We start from the raw sequence: 18,666 nt of genomic DNA on the forward strand, positions 1-18,666 counted from the left end.
TTGGCTTTGGGTTATAGTCCCCATCAATTTTATGGTCATTATTCTTGAGTTGCTCGATCTGGTATTTGTTTATGGTTTGAGGAAAACTTGTTTTTGGCTTAGGGCTACAGTCCCCAGCATACGTTATGGCCATTATTCTTGAGTTGCTCAATCTGGTAAGCTTTGTCTGCCTATCAGTCTGTGGATGATTGATGAAGAAATTCAAGTCTTGAACCCAAATTCTCACACGCCTGTCACAAAGTGATGATGTAGCCTGGCCGGACAGTAAGAGAGAGAAAAGCTGCTGTGGTGATGGCCTGGCAGACAGCCCGGAAATATGCCGCAAATCGCCCAACTTAGTCTGTTTTTTGCGGGCGCTGATGTGGCAGGCTGAGTGGGCTGCTTTTTGGACTGAAAGTTAAAGCACTGATTGGCAGAGCTTTGTGGTTTTAGCAGATAGCTTTTGGGGGTGCCAACTGGTTGGATCAGTTGCTTTTAGGCCACAGTGCCTTTAAATATGTGCCTTGGAGGTACACTCTGGCAAATAAGTGCATGGTTGCATCACAGAATGAATTCTTTTGCAGTTGTACTCTGTGATTTACGAATTAAAAAAATACCCTTGTGGGATGCCTGACTTAGGGGCCAGTGCACTTGGGAGTGGAACTCTGCCACTCCATGTTCCGTGTCTTGTCTAGAGTTTCTTTTGAAGTCATGTGTTTGCTGTTGATTCACTACCCTGCCGGTGGCTGTGTAAAAGAGTTTTAGCCGATTCTTTTTCTATGAAGTATCTGATCGGACTCTATGTATCACACACCATGGATTCTGACACTGAATCTGACAGAGAACACGAGAGCGACTAGGAAACGGAGCCGAAAGATTCTGACACAGAATTTGATACTAAAGCTACAAGGGATCAAGTAAATGAAGGACAAAATGACGAAAGGCAAGCCGAGGAGGTTAAGTTGGAGGCTGAGCCTAAGGGAACTGCAAAAGAGGATTTGACTCTTGTATATTTCAAGCCTATATGCAAGTTCAATCCTATACAAAACGACTTCTTAGCTTCACCAAGGATTTTCTTTATGCTAAGCACATACAAAACCAATCGGTGACTTGAGTTTACGAGAGGTGGCAAAATGTCACCAACCCTAAACACAAGTTGGCAATGACAGTTAGAGCTAAAATGGGCACTCCAAGCGAGAAATCAATAGCAACACACGAATAGAAAATTGAACTTGAAGGGAGAGAGAGAGAATAGGAGACTCGACATGGAACGATGGAGTTCCATCCCCAGATGTATTGTCCCCAAAGACTAGCATCCCTTTTGGTATCTCTTTATAATTGCTTCGCAAAGGTACAACTCCCGAGGGTCCAACTCTCTTCGAGACTCTATGTCTAGATGCCCTTTGATTATAAACTTACAAGGGATGCCCAAAAGCAGAGACTTTAGCGAAGAGCTGCAATTATTGGACGAAGAGTCGCAACCATAGAGCGAAGGGGTGTGACCAGTCGTCGAAGGAGTGTAACTTTTGGCTAAGAGGCATGTCTCTTGAGCTAAAGGTCGTGGCCATCCAAGCGTAGCGGTCCTCCTTGGCATGGCACTTTGCGTATCGGCAACTAGGAGTAGATGTAATACTGTAACATAGTCACAATCATGACATTCCCTCTCATTTAAAATCAGAGCCTTGGTTAAAGAAATGACTTCTGATGTTGATAGAACTCTGGAAAAGCATAGAATCTCCGAAAATCTTCAGTCTTTGAGTTATCTGAAACCTTTGTCTTGAATTTTTTCTTCTTGCAAAACCTTTTTGCTTTGACTGCTAAATCTCATGTCATTGCATTATTCAAAGACTTGTTAGAGGAATCTGACATGATGAGGTTGACTGCAACAAGAGATTGATCTTCAAAATCCAACAGTGATGTAAGACTTCTGGTGCAAAATCTTCCAATACCTGTGAAATATTTGGTGAAGAGGAAATCCTCTCAAGGTGCTCGTCAGATGGAGTAACTTTAACTTTATGAATCATTAGAGAGTATTTTAGATTGAGACTGTAATCTTCCAATAATGAATCCCACAATTCTTCATAATCGTCTTCAGAAATTGCCACTTCATGACTTGCAATTGGCATATCATCATCCAACAAAGAATCAAAGAAAGTATAATCATCTTCTTACTCAGAATCTGCAGCTATGTCCTTATCTTTGTTTGGTAAGGAAGTATCACTTGGAAAAACTTCTTGCTTGAAATCATCTTTGTCTTCCTCAATTGATTCAGGAGACGTTAATGAATTCAAAAATTCATCATTTATAATTTTTGCATTCGTATCGGAAATCATATTTGTTTCATAATCCACTGTATCATGTTGTTTGACTAGTACACGTGAGGCTTGAATCACTCTTTCCACATGATACCGCTCTAGGCCTCGCCGCAAATGCTCTCAAGATTGAAGCAAACTCACAGCGAAGCGGTCCTCCAATCTCCTGCTCAAGCCAACTCTGCGCATCTCTGTGAAGTATTATCTGGTCGAAGGTCGCCAGGGGCCTCCAGCCTGAGGCACCCTAGCACGAAGCCGTTGTAGCAAGAACTCCTTCCAGGGCTCCTCACCTGGAAGAAGTCCTCTGACGATGAACTTCCCAAGAAGGGCTCTGCTGTGCTGTGCTGTGCTGTGCTGTGCTGGGTCTATGATCCCAAGCCCTCCCTGAGAACAGGGAAGAGTAATGACTAGCCAAGCCACTTTGGCCCGGGCTATCTGAGTGTCACGCCCTGACCAAAGGAAGTTCCTGATCAGCCTCTCTACCTGGCTGATACAAGAACTCCAGAAGATCCAACAAGAAGTGATGTACCACATAGTAGCCAACAACACTTGGTTGGCCACTACAACTCTGCCTGCCAGAGAAAGTCGTGAGGAGCTCCACTGTAACAACTTCCTCCTGATAGACAGGGAGGAGGGGAGTAATCTGCTTCTCGGGAGACAAGTCCAAACCAACCTGATAGCCCAAGTACCGAACTGCAGTCCCTGGGGAAATCCACCTGAAACCCTCACCTGGCATCCAATCGGGCGCAGGAGCACTACCAACCGAGAAAGGCACTGTCTTCCTCCAGTTGATCAGTGCGCCAGATGCACAACAGAAGGTCTCTAGAGCTTGCTCACACCTGTGAAGGTTGGCCTCCTAGCCATCCAAGTACAAGGCTATTCGTCTGCAAACTCAGCGTCCAATAGCTCATCTCCCCGAATAGGAAGTGCTAAGCCCCGTAAACCAACCTGCTGCGACACCAAAAACTTGCTCATCGCCTCAACATAGAACAGAAAGAGGAAGGGGGCAAGAGGGCAGCCTTGTCTGACCGAACGTGTGAGCATGAAACAATCACCTCTTACCTCCTGACGAAAGTACCTGACTGTGTGCTCGTCTATACAAAGCTGACACCCCTCTGATCCAAGCATCTGAAAAGCCCATCCTGCGTAGAGTGCCCTCCAGAAAGTCCCAGTCAACTCTGTAGTAGGCCTTCTCAAAATCGAGAAGAAGAATCACCAGATCCTCACCACAGAGCCGCGCTAGGGCAGAAGCCTCCCTAAAAGTAAAGATGTTGTCAAGGATACTACGCTCCTTGACAAATACTGTCTGAGTCCCATGTATAAGGATCTCTAGAAGTGGCTGAATCCTCAAAAACTCAGAGCCTTGGCAAGAATTTTGTAGGTTGAGTTGAGGATGGTGATGGGGCGCCACTGTCGAATCTCATCCAAGGAGCCACCCTCCTTGGGAATGAGGTAGATAAGGCCCTCACTCATGTTGTCAGGCATCTCTCGTGTGCAAGATGTATTGTAAAGCACTACAGAGGTCTGGGCCAAGCAAGTCCCAGTACTCCAAGAAAAAACTGGGAGTCAAGCCATCCTCACCTGGACAACTACCACGGAGGAGTGCACTAAGGGCCGTGTGCAACTCCTCAAGCTGAAGTGGTAGCTCAAGCCTCTGACGCATCTCCTCAGTCACAAGACAAGGCATCCTTGCCCACACCTGCTCTTTGCATGCATCCTGAAGCTCTGACTGGGGCTCTGCAAACAGTAACTCACGGTAAAAGTCAGTAGGCAACTGCACGCATGTTCTCTGGCTCAGAAGCAACTGACTGGTCGGGCCTCCTCAACTGACTGACCTTGGCATGCGTATGTCGAGGTCCCACTGCCTCAAAGAAAGCACGAGTCACTCTGTCACCCACTTGCGTCTATTGAGATGCCTGTCGATGGAAAGCAAACTCATGGCGCCGCTCCTCTGTGCTAACAAGCTCCTGGCAAGCCTGCTATAATTGCTCCTCCAACCAGGAACTGTCTGGATGCTGCTCCTGCATCCTCTGCAAGGAAGCAACGCCCCGTCGGAGACGCTGTTCCTCCTCCCTCGCTGCAGCCAGGCGAGCCAAAGATTCCTGAAGAAAGAAGCGACTAAGCTGAGCTAGTCTTGAGGCCACTCTGTCAGCAGGAGAATCCTGCATGCCTAAGCTCTCTGTCCAAAGAGCCTCCACTCGCTCTCTGAGTGTAGAGTCCAGCAAGACCCTCTCAGGGATGCGAAGCATGGTGCTCCCTCTCCTTTGCCTATTTGCCATTGTGAGGATTACTGGTGCATGATCCGAGAAGGAAGTCCTGCCAGAATGCCAACTGTCCCACCTAAGTTACAAAAGTGGTCACTAGTGTAGAAGTGATCTATCCGCGATAGATTCACTCCTCCCACTCTATAGTCCGAACGAGAGAAGGCCAGGCACACATCCGAAATCCTCAGAGTAATACAAAACCTCTCCCAAGCTGCCAGCTCAACTCCATGCACAGTAGCAACCAATCCTGTCAGAGGGGTCCTCCAACATGTTGAAGTCACCCCTATGCACCAGTGCTCTGCCGATCCGTGACCAAAACTTTGCTTGTGCACTCACCACAATGGGCGCATAGATGTTTAGGAAGCCCACAAGGCAACCCTGAACCTGCATAGTGATCCACTGAGCCTTGCCTGGCACAATAATCCCTCTGCCCACAATGGCCTACTGCAAAGAATCCGCAATAGTCATACATACCCCACCGTGGATGCCTCCAGGTCCAAAAGTAGCTGACCAAAAAGTATCATATCGTCCATGCAAAAGTTGACCACAACGTCTAATGCGGCTCTCTCACACAGATGATGCTCCTGAAGCATAAGGAGGTCAATCCTTCCTCCCACAAGGCATCGCTGAAGCTCTTGACGCAGTCAGCCCCTCTGACGTTGAAACTGGGGCCCACCTAATCTCTGCACGTTCCATGAGACGATCCTCATGGGGAGCGAGAGAGCAGATGCTGCCGCAACAGCTAAACGTGCTATCTTCGAGGCTGGCTTGGATGGGGAGTAATCCACATCCGAGCGTCCTCTAGATAGGCGTGACTGCAAAGAGTGCCTGGCCCAAGCCCAAGTAGACCGAGCCGTGCGTAGAGGAACCTCCTCTGTCAGGAGTCCTCATGAATGTGTACATAGCATGGCAGGCATTGCGTATCAGCAAAGAAGTGAACCACAATGTGTCTACATCTTGCTGCATCTGGAGGGGGTCATAGCAAACTTGGCCAACGGCCAAAGAGTCTGAAGCATGTGTGTAACTCCTAGGTCTCCCATGTGATGAGAGAACTCTAGGGCCTATGTCTGTAGCCACTCCAACACTGAGTCGAGAGTCCACTCAGTCTGGTCCCTGCGGCAAAGGGGAAAAGAGAAGCCAAATACTGAGTCCAAGATCTCTATCCCCCTAGCTGCAAGGAACAGAACATGAACCCTGAAGCAGGTTGCCTCAAGGTCTTGTGAGGAGTCACCGAGAAAGCGTGTAAAGTCGTAGACAAAGAAGTCCCATCGGTGCCGAATGTAGAAGCTCGTCAGACCACGAGGGACTACTGCAAAGGGAGACGACTGTACCAGAAGAGGGGGTCGCAAGAAAGGCTGTCCCTCTCTCGCCAAACGACTCGTAGCAAAGGCGCTGCCAAAAGGTCTCCTAGTAGACGAAGACGGCCTTGCCCCCCGGGTCGACTGTGGGACTGGAGCGGGAGAGGGAGAGGGGGGTGCAGGAGCAGGGGGAGGGGGCGGAGAAGAGGGGCGAGGGGTATCGGAAAAAGTAGGGGGGCGAGGAGGAGAGGCGGAGGGAACAGGAGGCGGGGGGGGGGGGAGAGAGCTATAGAAGAGGGGGACAACTCGGGAGGAGGGGGGGCTGTCGGGGTGAAGCTTGGGTGGAGGCTGGAGCAGGGACCTCGTCCTGCTGAAGAGGACCAAATCGGTTCCCCATGGGAACCCACTGCTGCTGGGTAGGCGCCTGAGGACCACTCTGAGTGCCAGGCTGTCGGCTGAGGCCCGTGTCGTCGTCGACCACGAACCTAATGCCATCCCTTCTCCCCTGGAGCCGCAAGCTCGGAGGGTGGCTCTGCCTGTGTGCTCTGTGTCTCTGCTTGCCTGTTGCTGCTGGCCAGCCCTTGAAGGCTTGGGCTAGGCCTGTGTTGTAGGTCGAGGCCTCCTCCGTGGACAGGCCTTCGCAAGATGGCCCATCGATCGACAAATGGAGCACTGATTCGGGAGGCCCGAATACTCGACGCTCTGTCTAAACCAACCCCCACTCACCCGAGGAAGTAGGATGACCCACGGGAGAGTGTGGGTGTCCCTAACCAGAACACGAACTGAGGGAATGCCGGCCGCCTTGGTAGCTACTGAGGCTGCTGTGCGAGGTGTCTCCAGGATAATCCCAATCGCTGAGCCTATCCTGGACAAAAGTGGTAGGTACTCCCTCCGCAAACCAGGAAAGCAGACGGAGATGGGAAGGTCTGCCTCCTCTACCAGAACATCTGAAGCAGGGTCAAAACCATGTCTCCACTGTCGAAAGTGGGCTCGTACTGCTCGGATGGTCAATGGGATCATGGAGATGACCTTGGACGCCATCTCGGAGGTCTCAAACTTCAATTTGATAATAGCCTCGTCCAAGGAACTGAACGTCCAAGATCTTGTCCACCTCTGCAAGAAGGCGGGACTAGAGAAGATCACGCAGCTCTCCTCTGCTGGGTCTGGTACCGAGAATCTTGCAGATGACGGAAGCCGCTTGCAGGCGGTCCATCTCTGCGGCTAGGTTTGCTTGCTCTGTTAGTGAGAGAGCAAGTCGAATGGTGGGCTTAGCGAGGTCGGGCGAGGGGGCTTCCGTGGAGTCCCTCTGTGGCGGAGCATGAGTCTCCATTTGTGTTTGCTGCTGCGAAGAAAGCGGAGGAGCGTCGAGGAATGAGGGAGATCCTGCTTGACTGAGTACGTCGAGAGTGCCGGTGAGACCAGTCAAGCAGGAAAGAGGAGTCGATGGAGTGTAGACGAAAGCTGGTGGTCGAGGCACAGGGCAGGCAGGCGGGGGGTTTGGGCAGCGGCGGGCGGAACGGGTGGGCAGCGGGCGGGAGGATGCAGCGACAGGTGTAGCGGCCAGGGGGCAGCAAGTGGCGTGGCGGGCTAGTGGGGCTGCGGGGGATCTGTGGGCAGCTGTAGCGCGCAGGAGGAGGAGGGGATGAAGCTACTCGAGGGCGAGGGCAGGGGGTAGCGATGGCAAGAGTAGGGGGGTACGGACAACAGCAGCGAGCAGCGTGCACTTCATCACTCTGGATTCTGAGCCATTTTAGTACACCCACCAAAATGATGTGCAAGTGCAACTTTTTTACTCTCTACTAAGTCCGTGTTGGACAAGTAGACCTCCATTTTGAATAGCCATTGGTCCATCACGCGCTTGTCGCGGCGACCATTATAGGGCTCAGGCAATTTAACATCCAATTTCTTCTTCTATGCAGCATTAAAAATTTTATAAAGTAATTGAAGTTCACGATTGTCTACCTCATTAGCTGGATTTGGTTTGTTTGGTTCGTCCACTGAAGCTTCGGAAGAAGGTGTGGAAGAAGTAGCATTAGTTGTCCTAGAAGTCGTAGGACGACTCCGAGAAGTGTTTTACGTTTGCATCTGATCCACGCGAGTGTGAAGTAATGCGAGGCTTGTGGAAAGTGTGGCCATCTGTTCCTTGATAAGAGAAAGGGCGTCTTGACATTGACCTTCTCCGTCCTGAGAAGTAGGCATGTTTACTCCTCAAAGGGAATAACAAATAGGTTCAGGAACAGGTTCTGGGACAGGTAATTCAGGAGTGGAAAGTATTTGGGACGGGTACAACCTCTGGAACGGGAACACCCTCGGAAACTAGAGCGCCCTCTGGAACTGGTTCTGGCTCCGGTGAATCAGAAATAATGACGATTTCTGGTTCGGGATTGTCCGGAATCGCAATCACCTCACGCGGAGAAGGGTTTTCGGGTAGAATTTTCTCCGGAATTGCGTCTATGTACGAGAGGAAGGATATGTGAACATGTTCCTCGTCGGCCATAGCAGAGGGGGTGAAAGACTACCAGCGCTAGAGGAGGGATGAAAGAAGGCAGCGTGCGTAATATGTAATCGGTGGCTTACAGGCATTTTATGTAAGTTGGGGAATTTCTGAAGGGGTCAGTTCACATAAGGCTTTAAAAATTTGGGTTTGGGCGACCACTTGTAAAATTAAGGGCATATACTGAGCATTAAAAAAAACTATACGCTGCTGGTGTTTTGGCTGCATGTAATAAATCAACGAAGAGCTATCAACAACCATCGCAACGTTTTCTAAGGGGCAGCTAACATTGAATTTAGCCAACGCTTCAACGAAGAGTTGCCAGCGCATAGGGAGATTGTCAGCAGGAGGTGTATTTTTCCTGATGCCTTCTTCAAATATGTATTACATATTTTTCTTTATTTAATTTTTACTTGTTTTCTCGGAACCCTTGAAAAGGTGCAAGTGGACATTGCATGGCCAGTGTGAAACGGCTGTGGCCGAACAGGTTTCTCACATCGGGAGTCTGGGTCGGTCGGACTGGTCGGGCCAGTTAGCACTGAATTGTGATGAGTATGGAAGCCTGTATGCATCAAATGAAGTCTGGGCCACTCGGAAAGTCACAACTTTATAAGTGAGTGGGAACTAGGGAATTAACTCAAAGGAGCAAACTGAACACTTTGCAGAAGGAGAGCATCCTGCAGGACACCTCAGCAAGAGAGGGCGCCCATTTTGAGACTCGGGCTGGTTTTTGGTTCATTAAGTGACCTACAGAGTGTGTGTGATTAGTGGGCGCAGGTTGACAGCTTTAATAGAAAGCTTGCCTTCTCCTCTGTCTCATTTAGCGCGATGATTTTCTCTCGTGCATCTCTCTCTCCCCTTTGGCACATATGGTAATGCCCCATTAGTTGGGCTACTGAGATGAATATGTACAGTTCTAGGGGTTTACGCGCGTTTGCCAAGGCAAGAGCCTTCTGAACAGGAACCGGATTAGCTAACTGCTAATCCCCCACATGTACGCACAGTACCATCGCGCAAGATTGCGAGTTTGGAGAGTTTTCTCGCGTGAAAACTCGTCCAAGTCATAGGGGAACTGTCCCATTTGTTGGGGTATGAAGCCCAATGTGGTCGCCCAGGTAAGTGGGCGGGCCGCCAGGTATGTACACATATTCTTTTGTAAAAACCTAATAAGAACTCACTATGCCCTACACATTACAGTAGAGCGAGTTCACCATATCGTCATGCTCTTCTTCTCGCACTCTCTCGCGTCGCTCTTCTGCTCGTACTCCTTCAACAGGTATCAAAGCTCAGATCGAGGCTCGGGGCAGCACTGTAGGAGGCTAGAGTCACCAACTCAGATTGGAGTGAAATTCGACAGGCGAAGACACGGCCCCAAATCTCGTGGGAAAGCCCGATGGGCTTGGTGTTGTCAGAATTTCATTCTGAGGTCATCTCGCCACCGTTCGGCTTCGACAAAGGTCTGCGCAGGCCATTTTCGACTACGTGGTCTCGACGGGTGCAGATCTGACTCAGCAAATTTGGGGTTTTCGGCATACGACTGCAGGTGCTGAGGATATCAACACTCCCAGAGTGTTGATTTGTGGCTGTCTACACATCGAAGGACGGCTCACAGTTCTTGGAGACATGTCACATACGACACGGGCGCATCTACACACAGACTGTAGGCGACATCCACTAGTTCATCAGGTAGCTTGTGTTTGCTGCTTGATATTCCAGATTTCATCCTGACATTGCAGGTACTTCCACATGGGATGTATTGTCAGAGATGATGTATGTCTGTTGAGGGTTTGCTGGCTGTGAGTCACGCAGCAAACAATCGTCGCAACGGTTACAACATACAGTGGGAAATTTGTGGATGTATGACTTTGTGGGAAGTCTATGTATTGTCAGATGTACTGCAGCCTTTGTTGAGGGTCGAGTGAGGTTTTATTGAGCTGGGGGATTCTCGAATGTTGAGATCCTTTCGGTGATACAGGTCTTGGAGCAATCCCTCGAGCACCCTTAGATAGGCAGCTAGGATGTATTGACTGTGAGTTAGACAGTTGGGATTGCATCTTTGCTTTACTGCCGTTGAGGCATTGTCGCAGTCTATGCTTACAGGACAGTGACAGGACAGTCAGAGACAGTACAGGTGCAGGACAGGTTTACCCACAACTTACAGTGTTAGGGAGACAATGGTTTTTTGAGCTGTTTTTTGGTCTGTTTTTAGTACACCAGAGCCATTTTACAAAGGAGATTCTGCCAAAATTTTTGCAGAATCTGAAGCTTTCTTGGTTTATTTGACAGGTTGATATTGGTTCAGAGGTCAGTTTACAGGGGAACCTCTGCCGAATTTTTCCCAGGAAAGTAAACTACTGTGAAGCGTAGCTATGGCTGGATCACAGGACTCTGCTCTTTACAATATCAAGAAGCTGGATGGAACCAATTTCCCATTGTGGAAGAAGCAGATTTGGCACGTGTTGGTACAAAAGAAGCAGATAAAACCTATAAAGCTCAAGGGGATAAAACCAGAAGATATGGACGAAGATGAATGGAGCGAAATGGATGAATTGACACTTTCTACCATTATGCTGACTTTGGCAGAAAGCGTTTACTTCAATGTAGCAGACGAGATTTCGGCTTATCAAGCATGGTTAAAGCTGAGTGATCTTTATGAGAAGCGGAGTGCAGCTTCACAGGTATACTGGCTTAAGAAGCTTGTTGACTTGAAGATGAACGAAGGGACACCTATGTCCAATCATCTGAATGAATTCAACACAATCTATAGTCAGTTGTCAGCTCAAGGTGTCAAGTTTGATGAAGTTGTTAGAGCTATGTTCCTGTTGATCACATTGCCGGAAAGTTGGAACACTTTTCGCACAGCTTTGAGTAATTTTGCACCTCCAAATGGTTTGAACATAGCAGGTGTAGAAGGAAGTTTGCTTACTGAGGAAACCAATAGAAAGACAATGGACAAAGGCAAAGGAACAGCCTTAGTTGTCAGGGGAAGGACCAAAGAAAAGTACAAAGGTGGAAAGAGGAATCAGTCTCGTAGCAAGTCCCGCAGTGCTAAAGGCAAGAGTGACATAGAATACTACCATTGTGGCAAGAAGGGTCACATGAAAAGAGACTGTAGAGAATGGAAAGCAGAAAAAGGCAAAGAGAAAGTTGAAGACCATGGTGAGAAGAACAAGTCCTCAGTGAAGATTCAAGAAATAAATGTGACAAACACTGTTGCAGAGGATGATAGTCTAGTGTCAGGAGACATCTACTTCTTGAACAATACAATGGACTTAGCTCTTCTTACAGCATCTGATGGAAATGCACTGAGTGACTGGATTATAGACTCAGGGGCATCACTTCATGTGTCTCCAAACAAGGAGTGGTTTACTTCTTATGTGACCACTAAAGATCATGTTCGGCTAGGCAATGGGCAGACATGTGAGATCTTAGGTGTTGGAGATGTTCAATTGAAGTTTCAGGCTCTTCTTTCACGCTGAAGAATGTGAGACATGTTCCCGCAATTACAAAGAGCTTGATCAGCACAGGTTTACTTGATGATGCTGGCTACGTCACCATTTTTGGACAGAACATGTGGAAGATATCCAAGGGTTCTATGACAGTAGCACATGGAGTAAAGTCTGGAGGACTTTACATGATTTATGTATCAAATGTCTCTAAAAATGTAATCAATGTAACCGAGCAGCCGAACGTTTCTTTGTGGCATAGCCGGTTAGGACATAGGTCCAAGAAGGGAATGGAAATCTTGTCTCGTTCTGGTTATTTGCCTGGCTTTTCATTTAATGATTTTGAATTCTGTGAACATTGTCTGTATGGTAAGCAAACACAACAGCCATATAAGCATAGAAGCAGTAGAAGAGATACACAGTTGGCACTTGTTCATAGTGATTTGTGTGGACCTATGCCTAACCTATCTCTAGGGGGAGCTTCTTACTTTATGACATTTATAGATGATTACTCGAGGAAAGTATGGGTTTACTTTCTCAAGCACAAGGATGAAGCGTTTAGTGTTTTCAAAACGTTTGTGACACTTGTGGAGAATCAGAGTGGCAAGAAGCTTAAATGCTTACGCAGTGACAATGGTGGAGAGTATGTTTCAAAGGCCTTTCAGGACTTTTGTGAGTCAAAAGGTATAAAACGTGAACTTACTGCTCCTTATAATCCTCCTCAAAATGGTGTTGCTGAGAGGATGAATAGGACCATACAAGAGAAGGTCAGAAGTATGTTGTCTAATGCACAGCTGCCAAATGGGTTTTGGGCTGAAGCTGTATCAACAGCTGTTCATCTTGTAAATAGATCTCCTAGCAAGGTTTTGCAGAAGGATTCAGTGCCAGAGATGGTATGGTCAGGCAAAATGCCCTCATACAAGCATCTCAGAGTCTTTGGCTGTGAGGCATATACTCACGTTCCAAAGGAATTTAGGAACAAACTTGAGCCAAAGAGTAGAAAGTGCATATTTCTAGGCTATGGTAATTCTGGTGAGATGGGGTACAGACAGCAATGATGTTCACTTTAATGAATCCAAATATCATTCTAAACCAGAGAGGGTTGAGGAGATTAGAAGAGTTGTCTTCCAAGAAGATGGACCTGCACGTGCAAGACAAAATGTCAGGGCTCAAGAGGAGCAAGGACAGGATAGAGTGGAACCACAGGTTAGAGTGGAACCACAGTTTGTGGCTGAGCTTGAGGAGCAAGGACAGGATAGAGTGGAACCACAGGTTGTGGCTGAGCCTGAGCCACCTATTGTGCGTAGATCTGGACGTGTCACGCGACCTTCTGATAGGTTTGTTCCATCTATGAACTATGTCATGTTGATTGATTGCAATGAGCCTTCATGTTACAAGGAAGCAGTGCAAATGAAGGACTCCGGGAATTGGCAATTGGCCATGCAGTCAGAGATGACAGCTCTGCATAAAAACCAGACATGGAAGCTAGTTAAATTACCACGGGGCAAAAAGGCTCTACCCTGTAAATGGGTTTACAGGTATAAGATCACCGCTCATGATAGTCAGCCAAAGTACAAAGCAAGGCTTGTTGCCAAGGGCTTTAAGCAAGAACAAGGCATTGACTTTGATGAAGTCTTCTCTCCGGTGGTCAAGATGACTACATTGAGATGCTTTCTTGCATTGGTTGCCATATTAGATTTGGTGTTGCACCAAATGGATGTAAAGACAGCGTTCTTGCATGGTGATTTAGATGTGGAAATTTACATGCAGCAGCCAGAAGGGTTTGTTGAGAAAGGCAAGGAAGATTGGGTATGCCAGTTGTTAAAGAGTCTTTATGGCTTAAAACAATCACCGAGGGCATGGTACCATAAATTCCACAAGTTTATGCTTTCTCAAGGCTACAAACGTAGTGAGTTCGATCACTGTCTATATACAAAGAAGGCTAAGGATGGTAGTTGGCTGATCCTTATTTTGTATGTGGATGACATGTTGATTGCTGGCAAGCACTTGGAAGAAATTTCAGCTTTGAAGTCAAAGATGGCAAAATTGTTTGACATGAAAGACATGGGTGAGGCAAGTCATATACTTGGTATGCGCATTGAGAGAGACCGATCAAAGAAGTTGATTTGGTTATCTCAAACAGAGTATATTGACAAGGTTTTGCAACGTTTCAATATGGAGAAGGGAAAGGCACTGAGTGTTCCATTGCCACCATATGTGAAACTTAGGAGGAAGAGCAGGCTGAAATGGATAAGATTCCATATGCGTCTGCAGTGGGTAGTTTGATGTATGCAATGATTGCTACTCGCCCAGACATTACATTTGCAGTGGGAGTAGTAAGTCGATACATGTCAAACCCAGGCAAGAAACATTGGGAGGCAGTGAAAGGAATATTGAGATACCTGAAAGCTACAAAGAGTATGCGTATATGCTATGGGAGTCAGGAGCTAAGTGTAAAGGGTTTTACAGACTTAGATTATGCAGGTGACTTAGACAACCGAAGGTCTACGTCAGGGTACGTCTTTACATTGGCTGGTGGAGCAGTATCATGGCGTTCTAGATTACAAGATTGTGTTACTCAGTCTACTACAGAGGCTGAATATGTTGCAGCATCAGAGGCATGCAAAGAATCAATTTGGCTTAATCGACTAGTAACAGATTTGGGAATCAAAGAAGAGATGCCTGTGTTATATTGTGATAGTCAAAGTGCTATACAATTGGCTCGCAATCCAGTTTATCACTCAAAGACAAAGCATGTGGATGTGAAGTATCATTTCATCAGGGAAATGCTCGAGGATAAGCAACTTCAGCTTGTCAAAGTTCACACCACAGAAAATCCTGCTGATCTACTTACAAAAGGACTTCCCTCAGAGAGCTTTGCGCATTTTCGCAAGCAGTTAGGTGTAGGGTAGTACATCACTTCTCTACATCTCTTGTATAGTAGCTTCTCTCACACTTAAAGTATCACATTGGACTTTAAGTGGGAGGTTGTTGGGGTATAAAGCCCAATGTGGTCGCCCAGGTAAGTGGGCGGGCCGCCAGGTATGTACACATATTCTTTTGTAAAAACCTAATAAGAACTCACTATGCTCTACACATTACAGTAGAGCGAGTTCACCATATCGTCGTGCTCTTCTTCTCGCACTCTCTCTCGCGTCGCTCTTCTGCTCGTACTCCTTCACCATTGCGTGCGGGAGTCCTTGGGACACGCGCATGTGTGTTTGCTCTGTGAAAAACGATCCAAAATAGAGAATTACAGCCTCCTATGTTTTTCTGCATGTCTAGGGTTTCGCACCTAATATGCAAGGGAACACCAGGGGAGCCCCGTGAAAGCCTTGGGATGCGTGTACATGCTTTTGGGCACCCGGCAGTGAAAAACAAAGAATTACAGCACGCTGGATTTCTGTGACAGCTGACCAGAAAGCTTCCAAATAGCAAGGGAATCCGTCTTGGATAGGTACTTTTGACCTACAGGGGTTTTTGCGTCGTTATGTTGCCGAAATTAGGTCGGAAACCTGCGTTTGGCTTGCTTTTGGCGCAAGGGAAATTGAGAGAGAGAGAGAGAGAGAGAGAGAGAGAGAGAGAGAGAGAGAGAGAGAGAGAGAGAGAGAGAGAGAGAGAGAGAGAGAGAGAGAGAGAATAGTGATTTTAATGCAAAGACGTAATTTCTTCAAATGAAAGATATATGTCACATTTGTGAAAGTTGTTATAATAATGTTGTTAATTTAATTATAAGGTCAATAAATAATATCTAGCACATAACTATATAATAAAAAAGAAACTTGTATGTTATTCACATACGTAACTCTGCTTATATAGCTATTGCAAGAGATTGCGTATATAAAACTCATGTGCATATTATTATATAGTATTTTTTTCTCCACATTATGTAGTTTTTTTTTGTTTGCATATGTTGGTCAAAAAAGCTATATAGGTTTTTTTGCATGCAGTTTTTTATGTAGCTCTTTTTCATGGCATATATATGTAATAAAAGGTTCATTTTTTTTAAATTTGGACTTTTCCTATGTTCAGGTTTTATCTAGGAAAGTCTTCTTTTGCTCTGTAGGGGTCCATTTAAAGTTCTTTTAAAATTTATGTTATGGCATAAGATTTTGCCATAGTCTATCCCTCCTTACACCATGTGTAACAGACTTGGACACTCCAAGTCAAGAATCAATCACCACAGCACCAAATAAGCACTTGAAAACAATTCAAAGATCAGAATAGATTTGCACTGGCCCGGCGGAGTTCCGTGCCTACAAAGACTGGCGCCTCTTTCGGTATTTCTTTATGTATTAAAATCAATGTCAAAGTACAAAGAGCGGTTAGGGTTTCACTCTCAGACTTTGCGTCCAGATGCTCTGAGAAGTGAGGCCCTCATCGCGTATATAAAGATTACAAGGGATGCCCAAAAGCAGAGCCCCAAAAAGCTTCCAGTTCAAAAGCAATCTCTCTCTCTCTCTCTCTCTCTCTCTCTCTCTCTCTCTCTCTCTCTCTCTCTCTCTCTCTCTCAAGAAAGCAAAATAAAGCTGCTACACCCACGTAGTTTTAGATTGTAGTAATAGTAGTAGTATTTTGTTCCACTTCTAGTTCTTTTCTAGTTCTTTTGTACCCAGACATGGTATTAGATTCACTATTTTGTAACTGATTGGTCTCATAGGTCATTTTGGCCTTTTGAAGACGTTAATATAACATTTCATTTCATTTCATTTCTCTCTCTCTCTCTCTCTCTCTCTCTCTCTCTCTCTCTCTCTCTCTCTCTCAATTTCCCTTGCTCCAAAAGCAAGCCAAACTCACCATTTAAACTCATCACCACCAAAAGCAATCTCTCTCTCTCTCTCTCTCTCTCTCTCTCTCTCTCTCTCTCTCAAGAGAGCAAAATAAAGCAATTCTCTCTCTTTCTCTCTCTCTCTCTCTCTCTCTCTCTCTCTCTCTCTCTCTCTCTCTCTCTCTCTCAATTTCCCTTGCGCCAAAAGCAAGCCGAAAATTGCGTCGCTAGTTGCTTTTTCCACCTCCGTGATTTCGGGAAAATCAGTACACTGCTGCCACGTGGCATTAGCGCCTGTTTTTAGGGTTTCCAGCCACTTAGGGTTTCAGCCAGCAGTTAGGGTTAGGGCTTCCAGAAATTAGGGTTTGCAGGATTTTTAGGGTTTCTGCTGTCGGTAGCCATGTCATCACTTTGTGACATACCCCCCTCTTGAAAGCATTGAAATCGACTGCGATTACGCCTGCAAAACCGATAGAAGTCATAAACCGTCTTAGCAGACACTGACTGTTAGTATCTACGTACTAGGACACACATCTAGCACATGTACCAAATCTACAGTCACATCAGATGACATCACTAGACATCACAGGACATCACATGACATTGAACATTCATTCGGATCTTAGACCATGATTTATCGGCAATGTAGCTAGCGATCGCATCTAGATCCAATCGGGACCTCATCGATGTCCGATTGATTAACCCTATTGCAACCATGTCTATTTGAGATCAATCAGACCAAAATACTGCAGTCATTTCGTCTATCAGTTTCTGCACTTAAAAGAAGTCAAGAACAAATCAATATCATAATCAGGAATTCCATTTCATAAAGTCATCCAACAGAATACTGTCAACTGTCAGTATCCCTGAAGCTCAAAGAGACATGAGTGACTTTAGTATCAAAATCAAGGCATCTGTTGACAAAGGAGCGGAGTGACTCCCCTCTTGTGCATCTCACTGCACCAGATCTCCGACCAAGCTGAATTCTGGGTTCCATTTGGAGTAGACTATGCTGAACCAAAAGCATCTAGGTAAAGTTTCACAATCTGAGGAGTATCTGCTAGGTCCTCCTCCTCCATCCACTTCGCATCCAATGCAAGATAGTTCTTGAACTTAACCAAGAACCGCCTTCTGACTTTACCTTTCATCGTATCCTTATGTGCGAAAATCTGTTCAGGAACAAGGGTCTCCTCGTTTTCTTCCATTTCGGGTTGCTCATCAGGCTCCCCGTCATCAGGCACATCACCCTTCAAAGGTTTCAAGAGACTCACACGGAATGCATTGTGAATCCTCCAAGTATCTAGCAGTTTCAATCGGAAGAAGACATCATTTATCTTTTCAGTGACGTGGAAAGGTCCGTAGTATCGCATACTAAGCTTTGGAAAAAGCCTCTCCTTAGATTGAGAAGTACTGTTGCGGATTTCCCAAGAAAATTAGGGACTATTGCACAAAGACTACTGTCATGAATATGTTTCACTTGATTGAGAATGCAAGAGTGGCTAGCAATTTGTCGAAGGGAGATTCCGATGGATTTAATAGCCACAAGAAAGGGTCCCAAAGCAAACAACTTTCAGCCAAGGGCGATGTTGCAGCAAAGCCTTCTGTGCCTCCCACAAACATGCCCTCCAATGAAGAAGCTGGTACGTCCAAGAAGCAGTCTAAATCTTCTTCGGGACGAGGACAAGGACAAAAAAGGCTTTTTTTTTGGCAAAACTTTTGAAGAAAGGAAAGCGCTTAGAGAGGCCAAGAAATGCTTCATTTGTGAAGAGGAAGGACATTTCGCAAATGAATGCCCACAGAAGAAGTCACAATATAAGGATGATAAGTCAGACCATAAAGGGAAGAAGCCAAAGCCGAGTGCAGGACTTGTCCCAGATTTGGTTGGAGACCAGCCAAACATAGATGCCACGGAACTGTGCAAAGCTTGGGGCAAAGTTAGAGACCAGACCGTTGTGATTTTTTTAATCCAAGAGCCCGTGCAAATTTCATATCACCAGAATTGGCATCAAAGTTGGGCATTCGTGCAGAGGAGATGGGTATGATAGGGGAAGTAGGTTTGGCATGCCCAGGTCATTCAGAGCGTGTTACTCCCATTTTGGGGAATC

At 46.4% G+C, this 18,666-nt stretch overlaps 1 protein-coding gene across 1 annotated transcript in view; it reads left to right on the forward strand.

Moving 5' to 3' along the window:
* ARF3 (ADP-ribosylation factor 3) overlaps positions 1-18,666 on the forward strand; it is a 131,295-nt gene that overhangs the window by 93,172 nt on the left and 19,457 nt on the right. The window lies entirely within an intron of this gene.

The sequence above is a fragment of the Adiantum capillus-veneris genome, chromosome 4, assembly GCF_014529385.1.
Source record: "Adiantum capillus-veneris isolate H3 chromosome 4, ASM1452938v2, whole genome shotgun sequence".
In the NCBI taxonomy this organism is placed as follows: Eukaryota; Viridiplantae; Streptophyta; class Polypodiopsida; order Polypodiales; family Pteridaceae; genus Adiantum; species Adiantum capillus-veneris.